Genomic DNA, 13,288 nt, shown 5'->3' on the forward strand with positions numbered 1-13,288 from the left:
AAATTATGGTGATTCATAGGAAGAAAGGGACAGGAATTTGATAGATAGTCTAGCACTAATGTTTTATTGTTATATTCCCCCGTGTGATCCATGCAGTCCTGAAATAAAGTTAGCACCAACCGCTGATGGATTAGTTCCTACAAAGACTGATAATACCGGGTCCCTGATCTCCATGTGATTCCCCACTTTTCACTGTGTCTGCAAAGGGCAGGGAATGCTATAAATTCAAAGCTTTGTTGAAAAAAAAACTTTAATCTAAACAATTTGGAGTTTGCCAGGATTATTCAGAATGTTGTCTTTTTTTAAAGTCTCTGAATGCGTTTGAGGTTTCATAAAGGACCTTGGCTCAAAGTCTGCGTGGTCCCTCTTGACAGTGTTCGCAGGCTACCCCCTCCCCGCCATCACAGCAAACTGTCAGAGACAAATATCCTTTCGTCAATTCTTATGTAACAAGCGGTCTCGGAAAACGCAGTGGATTCTGGATTAAACAAGCACGAAATTTGGGCTGAAAATGAGACTTTTCAGCATAATTAAAGAAAAAAATCGTATTTTCAGAAAGGTTTTTTTGAAGTAAGAGGGAGGTAATGAAGTGTTTTTGAGGTCGAATAACAGAGAGCAAGTTAATATTGTGACTGAATAGTTAAAAATTACAACAATAATAATTTGCATCGAAAACGGTTTGTAGCTACCTAATCCGGTACCTGCCGGCTGGATCCAGTTCCCGGTTTTGATCCAAGTCACGGTTCATGTCACAAGGTCATCGTATACATCTCTACCCAGTCTGCACGCGCATTTGTTATGAAGTGCTTTCACTCGCACCCAAAACCTCTCCTCCACCGGTTTAGACTGTACAGTAAAAATATGTATTTTGTTGTTTACAGCTGGGTAAACATTAGATGCTTCAACGTCGCACAGGAACAAATGCATTTGGTGCAGCTCAAAATTTCCTGAATTGATTCCGACAATATGACCTCCCCTGCTCCTGATGACTGAGGTACAATCTTTAATAGTTTTAATGTAAGAAAATATCCCCAGACATTTTCACAGAAGTTTTACAATCACAATTTAAGAAGATATGCAAACGATATGGAGCTTGGCAAAACAAAAAGTTTTAAGGAACTTGGAGACTGCAGATGCTGGAAATCAGAGTAGATTAGTGGAAAGGTACAGTAGGTCAGACAGCAACGGAGAAGCATGAAAGTCGAAGTCTCTAGTCAGGATCCTTCCTCAGGTGTGGGAGGGAAGGGAGCTCAAAAATAAATAGAGGGAGGGGTGTAGGACTGAGGGAAAGATGGGCGGGATGGTGATAAGTGATTGGTCAGCGGGAATGGTGGAGGGGATTGGTGAGAAGGAAGATGGACAAGTTAGGTCAGATCAGGGAGGTAAAGAGGATATGGGTTGAGGGTGGGGAAATTTTAATGCTGGTGAACTCATAGAGATGTACAGCACGGAAACAGACCCTTCTATCCAACTTGTCTATGCTGACCCAACTATGATATCCCAACCCAATCTAGGCCCACCTGCCAGCACCCAGCCCATCCCAACTCATGTTGAGGCCTTTGAGCTGTAAGCTTCCAAACAAGCACACTCCCCAATGACTCACCATATAAGAAATATTTTGCTTCTCTTTTTTTCAAGCAAAGTGAATAACTTCTCATTGGTTCGCATTATATTCCATCTGTGTTATTCCAATCCATTCTCTTAGCCTGTCAAAATTTTTTTGAAGCCTCTTTGAATCCTCCGCACAATAGAGGAGTGGCAGATGGACTTTAATTTAGACCAATGCAAGGTGTTGCATTTTGGTAAGACAAACCAGGACAATACTTATACAGTTAATGGAAGGGCCCTGGGGAATGTTGTTGCTGTAGAATACAGGTACATAGTTCTTTGAAAATGGCATCATAGGTACTCAGGCTGGTGAAGAAGGCATTTGGCATGCTTGCATTCATTGGTCAGAGCATTGAGTGTAGGAGTTGGGATGCCATGTGATGGCCAAGACACTGGTGAGGCCATTTTGGAGTACAATTATGGTTGCCCTGCAAAAGGAAGGATGTTATTAAACTGGAAAAGGTGCAGAAAAGATTTACAAGAATGTTACCAATATTGGATCATTTGAGTTAAATGGATATACTGGGACTATATTCACTGGAGCAAAGGAGGCTGAGGGATGACCTGTATAGAGGTGAAGAAGGGCTTATGCCCGAAACGTCGATTCTCCTGTTCCCTGGATGCTGCCTGACCTGCTGCGCTTTTCCAGCAACACATTTTCAGTTTATAAAATCATGACAGGCATAGATAAGATGAATAGCCAAGGTCTTTTCCCCAGACCAGGGAAGTCCAAAACTAGAGGGCATAGGTCTAAGATGAGAGGGGAAAGATTTAGAAGGGGCAACTTTTTCGCACATAGGGTGGTGCATATTTGGGACAAGCTGCCAGAGGAAGTGTAGAGGTGAGTGGTATTACAACATTTTAAAGACATTAAGAGACATGAGTAGGAATGGTATAGAGATTTAGGGGGCAAATGCATGCTAAAGGGACTAGTTCAGTTGAGAAAACCTGGTGGGCATGGATGTGTTCGACCGAAGGGCCTGTTTCCGTGCTATATGACTCTATGGTCACAACATCCAAATCATTTATAAAAATTGTGTACAGCTGTGGATCTCATGCTGACCCTTGTGGTATCCAACATTGGACAAACAGGCAGAAAACTAGCCACCAGGATACATGAACTCTGTCAACAAACACATTGACTTGGATCCCATTTACCACTCCCTGAGAAAAAGAACAGGAAATAGCATCACCATAGGAAATGACATCACCAACCCAGGGAAACCCAAACATATAAATAGAAAGCAGGAAACACCAGCAGTGTTTCGTCCAGAGGCTCACTGAAGATGTTACCTAGTATGGTGACGAAACATCTGAAAATGAACCTTCCAGCTCAGCAAGCAAACCTACATCCATAAGACACTTGTTAGACCTCACCTGGAGTATTGTGTACAATTGTGGACAGCATGTTATAGAAAAAATGCAAATGCATTGGAGAGTGTGCAGAGCAATTTACAACATGGTTCCAGGTTTGAAAAGCTTCACCTGTAAGGATAAATTGAAGAAGTTGGACTGGAGAGAAGAAAGCTGAGAGGAGATCTGATTGAGATTTTCAGAATCGTGAGCAGACTGGACAGTGTAGATAGGTTGAAGCTGTTTCCATTTGCAAAGGAAATAAGTATGAGTCAGTATTGATGTAAAGTGATGCGCATATGCGGGAAGGGTGATGTGAAAAAATTCTTTTTCAAACAGTAAGAAGTTAGGGTGTGGACTGCAATGTCTGGAATGTGATAGAGGCAGGTTCAACTGAGGCATTCAAGAGGACATTGGATGTTATTTGAATAGTAGTGATGTGCAGGAATATGGGGAAAGGCAGGAGATTGGCACTAGAAACTAGAGCTGAAAATGTGTTGCTGGAAAAGCGCAGCAGGTCAGGCAGCATCCAAGGAGCAGGAGAATTGACGTTTCGGGCATGAGCCCTTCTTCAGGAATGCTAGAAATTAGAGCCAGTGCAAGCGCGGTAGGCTGAATGGCCTTCTCCTGTGCCCTATAATTCTGTGATCAAGACTCCATTGAGCGATAGCCACTAACTTAACATAAGCAAAGCATTGCCCTTCCTGTTCTGTGGAAATGACCGCATTTTGAAGGAGAGTACCTTGAATTCCATTTCCAAACAGATAAGAAAGGAGAAACCTGCCTTTATACCACTTCTCAGAATGTTCTAAAAATACTTTACAGTTAATTTGAAGTGTGTCACTGTTGCCATGTAATAAAAGTAGCAGTCAATTTGCACAAAGTAAGCCCGCACAAACAGCAATGTCCTAATGGACACATAATCTGTTTCAATGACGTGATTGACAAGTAACTATTGGACAGGATAAAATTTCAACTGACAGTGTTTAGGAGTTATTGTGGGAGTTCGTATCGCACATTCAGTACTTGATTAGCGAGAAACAAAATCTAATTCTGAATCTTGTTTGAAAGTCATTAATTTTGCATCATCGTCTCCAATCTCTAATTTTAATTAAAGCCACGTTATATCGCCACAATAAATATTTCTGTGTTCAATACCTGGATCAATTCTTTCCTCAATCAACTCTCCCTGGTCTAATAATGTCTCTTTAAAAGGTCAGGAGCTCAGAATGCCTTTAATAGGTTAAATCTTCAGTGACATCTGTCTAGCTTCACATTCTTACTTGATGGGGACATCGATTATTTCAGAGAATCAACACTAGAAGCAAAGTCTTCCAAAATATGACTGTAACGATCAAACTACAGACTTGCTCTTCAAGTAAAATTCACATAAAACAATATCAGTTCATGAAGGCTTCATGCTAATGGCATACTTTTAGCTAATGCGGATGGATGCCAACTGGCCAATTTGAGAGAGAAGCAGTCAATATTTAGCATCAGCATTTTGCACTCAGATGACCCTTGGGCAGCAACAGGTATTGTCCACCAATTCACTGGGAGTCTTCTGTGCCACATTGGAGATTACATTTTGATTTGTACTAAGGTTAACATTTTGACTTAACGATTGTGTGTTTAGTTGCTTTGCATGAGACTGGTGTGGGTGGATAAGCCTTGCATGGAATTGTGAGGTTGTTGCTCTTTCACAGTGTTTTTGGATTTGTGCCTTAGGATATTTCATAACGTGAAAGTCTGATTGCAAATGCCAGTCATTGGCATTGTCACGAGGTGCTTAAGAACTTGCAGTCTGTTTAGAATTTTCCTATTTGACAACTTCCACTCAGTCAACTTAAAATAGGTCCTTGCCCATTGTGTCTGTACTTCGAGGTCTGGTCATACCCAGAAGGCCTTGGCGTTTTTGCCAGTTTATTTGATTTCTGTCAATGACTACAATTCCAGTGAGAAATGAGTGTGAGGAGAAAGGTACTGACGTGCATAAAGAATTAGCTGACTGGCAGAGAGTGGGGATGAAGGGGTCTTTTTCAGGATGGCAGGAGGTGACTAGGGGAGTTCTGTAAGGGTCTGTTTTGGGACCACAACTATTCATCTAATACATTAACGATCTGGATGAAGGAACTGTGGGCATTGTTGCTAAGTTTGCAGATGACACAATGATAGGTGGAGGGACACTTAGTGGGAGGGGGCAGATGCACTTGGACAGGCTAGGAGAGTGGGCAAAGAAGTGGAAGATGGAATAAAATGTTGGGAAGTGTGAGAATAGAGGCACAGACTTTTTTTATACAGAGACAGGCTTTGGAAATCTGAAGCACAAAGGGATTTAGGAGCCACTAGTTCAGGATGCTATTTGGGTTGACATGCATGTGCAGTTGGGCAGGCAAATGCAATATTAGCATTCATTCCAAGAAGGCTAAAATCTGGTCAGAATGCATTTAGAATATTCTGAGCTGTTTGGACCCCATATCTAAGGAAGGATGTGCTGGCATTGTAAGGAGACCGGAAAAGGTTTACAAGAATGAAGGGCTTGTCATATGAGGAGCAGTTGAGGACTCTGGATCTGCACTCAGTAGAGTTTAGAAGGATGGGGATGTTAGGGATCTGATTGAAACTTACAGAATACTGTGGGGCCTGGACAGAGCGAAGAAGATGTTTCCACTGGTAGGAGAGACAAGGACCTGAGGGCATAACCTAACAGTGAAGGAACAAACTTTTAGAACTGAAATGAAGACGAATTTCTTCAGCCAAGGGATGGTTAATTTGTGGAACTCATTGCCACAGAGGGCTGTGGAGGCCAAGTCATTGAGTGTATTTAAGACAGAGATATATAGTTCTTGTTTGGTAAGTGGATCAGGCCACAAGAAGAAGACAGGGGAATGGGGTTCAGAAACATATCAGTTATGATCAAATGGCGGAGAAGATGCAATTGGCCAAATGGCCCAATTCTGCTCGTATGTCTTATGATCTTATGGTAAACTGTTTGGATTTCCGTCCATCCTCATCATGTGTGATTGACACCAAAATTGTCAAGTTTCCAGATATTCTAGTTCTTCTATTCCTGTAGGTGGGAGAAAACTCGGGGAGACATTCCTTTCTTTAATGAACTTTTCTCAATTACAGAACTCACTAGCCTCATGTATTCATTGGCTACACCTTTCCTTTTGCAAATGACTTGCATTCGTCTACAGATGTTTTACTTAACATACCAGTGAAATTGATTAAAATCTATTTAAAAAAATTTGTCTTAAAATATGGGATGACATTGGTATGATGCCATTTAGGGCCTGTTGTTACTTACTCTGAGATCAGTTAAGGATCATCAATATTGTCAGAGGCTGGAATAGTGTGAGACCAAACTGGATAATGATGATATGTTTCCTTTCCTGAAGGTCAGTAGTAAATCAGTCGGTCTTTTACCATAATACGATAGTTTAAAGCTATTTTTCTGCTCAGTCCATAAATTGCTAAAATTATTGAATTAAATGTCAGAATTTGCCCAGACTGAACTTGAACTATATACTAAGAAGGTCATCATCCCATCACCCCTGTGATTTGTTCCCAATCCATTAATGCTTCAAATTTAATATTCTCAGTCATGATTTTAAATTTCTCCTGGATCAGACACTCACTATTTCTGCAACCCTCTCAAGCCATACAACCCTCCTGAGATTTCTGCATTCTTCTAGATCCTCCTTTTTTACTGATCTTAATTGTTTCCAGCACTGGAGGCCATTCCTTCAACTGATTTGGCCTAATTTTTGTCTTTGCCTTTCTCCTCTTTTAAGATGTTTCTTTAAACATACCTTTTTGTTCAAGCTTTTAACCATCTTTCTGAATATCTCCTCCGGTCATGGTGATAAATTTTGTTGATTGTGTGAATTACTTTGGAATGTTTAACTATGTTAAAGGCATTACATAAAAGCAATTTGTTGTATGCAGGAATGTGGTTGATTTAGTCTCATTTAAAGTCAAGCAGGATTTTCTCTCAAGCCTATTGTCTAGTTGGTGTTGCCTGTGAAATGCTCTTCAGTCCATTGTCTCCTTCTGTCTCTAAAGTATGTAGAAGGTAGTGGAACGTTGGTATTATAGCGTCATTTAGTGGCACCATGCAACAAGTCAATCTTTCCACCTCTGATGGAATTTTGCCATTTCATCTTTAATATTTGCCTTTCAGTTGTCGAATATTTTTTACATTAATAAACCTTGGACTTGTATCTTTAATTTTATATGTTTTATGCAGTTTAACAAAAAGTGAAATTCAGAACAAAAAGGGGAAGGGAAATGCCAGCATGGTGCTTCTGCTGTCAGATGCAATCAATGAAAAACTGTCTCTCATTGATTCAATATCTGCTTGAAAGGCCATTTCATTTTCTGCAGTTATGAGACAGATTTTCAGCTTGATTGACTGGCCATAGTTCCTAATATCAAGTGATATTCAGCAAGGGCAAATATGATGTGCCCTTTTGACTGTCTGAAACACATGAACTAAGCAGAAGATTTTGTGTGTATTTGCTTATGTTGTGTATACAAAGGAAAACACATTTCTATTCCACCGTTAATAACCTGATAATCTGCCAAAGTGCTTCAGGGGCTGTGTATGTGTTGTTAATGCAACAATGTAAATGGTATAATATTCTAGGAAAATGCAACAGTGAATTTTCACACAGGACGATCACAAACAACAATTAAATAACGATTGTTTAAAGATTATCATGGTGAAAGTCGATGCATTATGTAAGGTGATTATCTGGTAACACCATTAAAATTGTCTTTGCAAAGAGCTGTTGTTACTGGAAGAGAGTTCCTTAGAAGAACTAGTAAAGTTTGCTGTTATAGGCAGCATGCTCTATCTGCTTATCATCTGGAGGAATGACTGGGCCAGGTGACAGAAGTGGTTATGTATAGTGCAATATAGATGGAATCTTACTGACAATTAATCACGTTAATATGCCACTCTATTGATAACACAATAGCTATACAAATCAGCAATAAGGTTCTGTTTATATTTCCATCTTCCATTATATATATTCTCCTCTGTCACCTGCTGATGGTGGTCAAGGGGATAAGGAGGTGAATGACTAACTGCAGAATTCCTAGTCTCTAACCTCCTCTTGTAGCCACTGTATTTATATGGCTAGTCCAGTGCAGTTCTGGTCAATGGTAATCTGAGGATATTGATAATGGAGGATTCAGTGATGGTTAGAATATCAAGAGGTGATAGTTAGATTGTCTCCTATTGAAAATATTCATTATCTGTAATTTGTGGGATAAATGTTACTTGCCAGTTTTCAGTCCAAACCTGGATATTGGCCAGATCTTGCTGCATTTGAACATTGACTGCTTCACTGTCAGAGGAGTCATGAGTGGTACTGAATATTGTGCAGTCATCAGTGAACATTTCCATTTCTGGCCTTATGATACAGGGAAGGTCATTGATGAAGCAACTAAAGATATTTGTGCCTAGGAAACTAGCAGTGAAATAAATGACCAGTTCATCAGAGTTCTCATGCTGCTGGAAAACTCTGCTGCACCTCTTTGAAATATGATCATACTGTGGGTTGTTTAATATCCAGCTGAACAGGAAAGTATTTCATACAGAAGATGACACATCTGACAGACTGGTATACTACATTGGAGTCTCAGCCAAAAGAGCCTTTGATTGGGGTTTTAAGAAACAACCTTCTGCCTCAGGCCTGAGGCATTTACTATGTGCAATTTATATAATTCGTTGCAACAAATTTAACAGTTACCAGAAAAAAAATTAAACTGGACAAAAAGAAATATGGTGGAGATTGTTCATTTTTAAAATATTTCATTTCATTCACAAATAATATCAATGGAAATCTGTCTCTCATTGGTTCAATACCAGTTTGAAAGGCCATTTCTTTTTGCACAGTGAGAAGGTAAACCTTCAGTTTGATTGACTGGTCAAAGCTCCTACTCCTTTTTAGTATTTGGCAAGTGCAATTACAACCTTCATGTTTTTCCCTTATTTATTGCACTTCTGATTAATAAGTCATAGAAAAATATCGCATTCAATTCATTGTGCATGTGTCAGCTCTTAGGAAGATATACGATTAGTCCACCACAACCTGTGTTTTCCCCATAGTCCTGCAAATGTTTCTTTTTCATGTTCCTGACCTATTCCTTTCCAGAAGTTAGTATTAATTCTGCTTCCACCAACTTTCAGGTACTACATTTCATATGAAAACAACCTGGTATGTAACCAACAATTACCCTCTTCTCTCCCAGACTTTTTTGCCAATTATCTTACATGTCACTTCTCTGGTAAGCAAACTTCTTACCAGAGGGAACAGTTTTCCCTCTGTACTCCCTCAAATTTTAGAAAAACTCTGTTAAACCTCCCCGAGCTTTCTCTAATCTAAGGAGATCAATCCCAGATTCTCTAATCTCTCCACACAAATTCAACGCTGAGGGCTGAGGGACTCAAAGCTGTTTTCATTAGAGAGAGGAAGGTTGAGAGGTGATTTAATTGAGATATAAGATAATTAGAGGGTTAGATAGGGTGGATAGTGAGAGTCTTTTCCCCAGATGGTGATGGTTCGCACAAGGGGGGCATTAGCTTTAAATTGAGGGGTGATAGACATAGGACAGATGTCAGAGGTAGTTTATTTACTCAGAGTAGTAAGGGCGTGGAACGCACTGCCTGCAACAGTAGTAGACTCCCCAACTTTAAGGGCATTTAAATAGTCATTGGATAAAAATATGGATGAAAATGGAATAGTGCAGGATAGACAGACTTCAGATTGGTTCCACGGGTCAGTGCAACATCAAGGGTCGAAGGGCCTGTACTGTGCTGTAATGTTCTATCTTCTATAACTGAAATACCTCATCCTCAGTACGGTTCCAGTAAATCTCTCTATATCCTCTTCAGTGCTTTGCTATCCATCTTAAAAAGTATTCTATACAGTTGACTGTTTGAGCTTGGAGCTCTAAGGAGGCTGCAAATTATTCTTACGTAGAGTCATAGAGCCGTAGAGATGTACAGCACCGAAACAGACCCTTCAGTCCAACTTGTCCATACCGACCAGATATCCGAACCTACTCTAGTCCCATTTGCCAGCACTTGGCCCATATTCCTCTCAACCCTTCCTATTCTTCTACCCACCCAGATGCCTTTTAAATGTTGTAATTGTACCAGCCTCTACCACTTTTTCTGGCAGCTCATTCCATAAATGCACCAACCACTGTGTGAAAAAGTTGCCCCTTAGGTCTCTTTTAAAATTTTCCCCTCTCACCCTAAACCAATCCCCTCTAGTTCTGGACTCCCTTACCCCAGGAAAAAGACCTTGTCTGTTTACCCTTTGCATGCCCCTCATGATCTTATAAACCTCTGTAAGATCACCCCTCAGCCTCTGACACTCCAGGGAAAACAGCCCCAGCTTATTCAGCCTCTCCCTGTAGGTCAAATCCTCCAACGCTGGCAACAGTCTTGTAAATCTTTTCTGAACTCTTTCAAGTTTCACAACATCCTTCCAATAGGAGGGAGACCAGAATTGCAAACAATATTCCAAAAGTGGCCTAACCAATGACCTGTACAGTAGCAATATCACCTCTCAACTGCTATACTCAATTCTCTGACCAATAAAGGCAAGCATACCAAACGCCTTCTTCATTATTCTATCCACCTGCAACTCCACTTTCAAGGAACTATGAACCTGCACTCCAAGGTCTATTTGTTCAGCAACAATGTCCAGGAACTTACTATTGAGTCCTGCTGTGATTTGCCAATCCAAAATGCAGCACTGCACATTTATCCGAATTAAACTCCATTTGCTACTCCTCAGCCTATTGGCCCATCTGGTCAACATCCTATTGTACTCTGCCACCGCAACTCTCTGTCATCTACATTCAAACCAGTTCTGTATCCAAATGGCTAGTTCTACCTGTACTCCATGAAACCTAACCTTGCTAACCAGTCTACCATGAGGAACCTTGTCGAACGCCTTACTGAAGTCCACATAGATCACGTTCACCGCTCTGCTCTCATCAATCCTTTGGTTACTTCTTCAAATAACTCAAATCAAGTTCGTGAGACATGATTTCCCACACACAAAGCCATGTTGGCTATCCCGAATCAGTCCTTGCCTTTACAAATACAAGTAAATCCTGTCCCTCAGGATTCCCTCCAACAACTTGCCCACCACCGACATCAGACTCACCAGTCTATAGTTCCTTGGCTTGTCCTTAAAAAGTGGTACCATGTTAGCCAACCTCCAGTCTTGCAACACCTCACTTGTGACTGTTGATGATACAAATTTCTCCGCAAGAGGCCCAGCAATCAGTTCCCTAGCTTTCCACAGAGTTCTAGGGTATACCTGATCAAGTCTTGGGGATTTATCCACCTCAATGCTTTTTAAGATATAATTGCTTTTGCTCAGAATTGATGTATTTCATTTCTTTACAATGTCCTGATTTTGATTTTAATCACATTTCTCAAAAAATCGAATAAGTGAGATTGAAATGTAAATGGTAGAAAAGCTAGTGTTAATAACAAAAACATGCAAGTGTATAGCACATTTAATGTGATATGTCCCAAGGCACTTCACATGAGCGTTTTATATGTCGTGAGGTATTACGACAGCCAACCAAAAGTTTGGTTCATATGGGTTTTAAGAACTGTATGAAAGATGAAGAGTTTAAGACCTGACTGACGAAAGTAAGGTTGCCAATTGTGAAGCAGTTAAAATTGGTGATATGGAAAGATGCCAGAAATGAAGCAATGCAGTGATCTCAGAGGTTACAGAGATAGAAAGAGAGGAATCTATGAAGGGATGAAAGCAATGATAAAAGTTTTAACATTAAGGCATTGCCAGTGATAGGCTCATTGTATGTCAGGATGTTCTATGACCTCAGGTTTATGGAGGATGGAAGATGAGAGACTGTTCTTGAAAAATTGAACAGATATGTAATGTTTTTGACATGGCACCCAAGGGACATACTATGGACAAATATATATTTGTACTTGTCAATCTCAAGTCATGTTGCCCATTGGGGCTTTGCTTTCAACTCAGTCCAAAGTGCAGTAACTGAAAATAGTTAACTGAAAATAGCTCCGGTGAACCTATTGCCAAGTTCATGTTCCTCAACACAATTTAATAGATTCTTCCACTGGATAAGCTAGGAGTCTCAAACTGCAAGGTACACAGTAACTCCCTCTCTCTCAAAGTAGTTTTGAAAGAAACCTGTTACCCTGATATCAATTCCACCCAGTTGTTCTCGGATTGCAAAGAGGAGGGTACCCAATGAACAAAATTTTAAAATTATAACTGAGCACACTGAAAGGAGCAAGACAAGAATGATGTCTTGAGGTCCCCCCCACACTCTGATCCTCAACACTGCCTCAAAGATATCTTCCCGTCAGGTCAGCCTTTGGTCTGCTTGAAATCTGGAAGTCTCTTCTGCAAAATGTTGTGGATGTGAGAATTTAAAGGTTTGGATATGAAGGGGTGTAGGGTAAAGGCAAAGAAGTGTTGAGATACGGATTAGATACTGACGAAGTTCAATATTGTTTAAGGTGGCTGTCATTTGATGGGATATTACAGTATTTCTGTCTACCAGAGAACAACTGAAAATTCCACAGTACCAATCAAAGAATGGCAATTGGTGTCACCCTTAGTGATATGGCAATATTTGTCATTCAACCAACTGTAAAATGGTTGGCGTATCTACTAAATAACAGTAATCACTAGTCTTCAAAGTATGTGGATGGTTTTAAGATGAATTGCAGGAAATGTGATGAAAGCAAATCTTTTCTTCTTCAAAAGCTGAAAGTTATGTCACTCTCTCACTTAATATGCTGGATAATAATTTCCAAGTAAAACAAAGCATTAAAATGGAAAATGCTTCTTAAAATGTAATTGTTTTAATGATTATCATTAAGATGTATCGTCCCATTAATTCAAGAAACTTTCCATTTCAGATAAAAGGGGCAAAGAAGTTAAATATTCAATCAAGCAAGAACGCAGCATGTTTGAATAAATGAATAATGATTTTTAAAAAGACTACACAAGCAGGAATGATCAATAGGGAGCAGAGGACAGAAAATTGTAGGAAGCTTAAAGGAAAAATACAATTAAATTTGGAGAAAAAGATTTACAGAGCATATTCTGTCCCTGTGAAGTTTGGAATTCAATGATACAAAGCTGTTCAGGAGCAAGGGTGAAAGATAATAAACACAAATCATTAAATATATATTAATTTACATTCTAGAGTCAGAGAAGATTGCTGGAGTAGAAATGAAAATAGGAGATTTCACCAAATATGATTAACCCCTTGCTATACCTATTCAATA

The 13,288-nt window shown here is 39.9% G+C and overlaps 1 long non-coding RNA gene across 1 annotated transcript; it reads left to right on the top strand.

Moving 5' to 3' along the window:
* Positions 1–400: 400 nt before the first annotated feature.
* On the top strand, positions 401–13,080 carry LOC148145828 (uncharacterized). Its single transcript, XR_015761082.1, has 3 exons — positions 401–581; positions 882–994; positions 12,917–13,080. It is a non-coding gene; the product is annotated as an uncharacterized LOC148145828 (long non-coding RNA).
* Positions 13,081–13,288: the final 208 nt, after the last annotated feature.

Source organism: Chiloscyllium plagiosum, unplaced genomic scaffold, assembly GCF_037043375.1.
Source record: "Chiloscyllium plagiosum isolate Xiang-an unplaced genomic scaffold, Cpla_swu_hap1 HiC_scaffold_23, whole genome shotgun sequence".
In the NCBI taxonomy this organism is placed as follows: Eukaryota; Metazoa; Chordata; class Chondrichthyes; order Orectolobiformes; family Hemiscylliidae; genus Chiloscyllium; species Chiloscyllium plagiosum.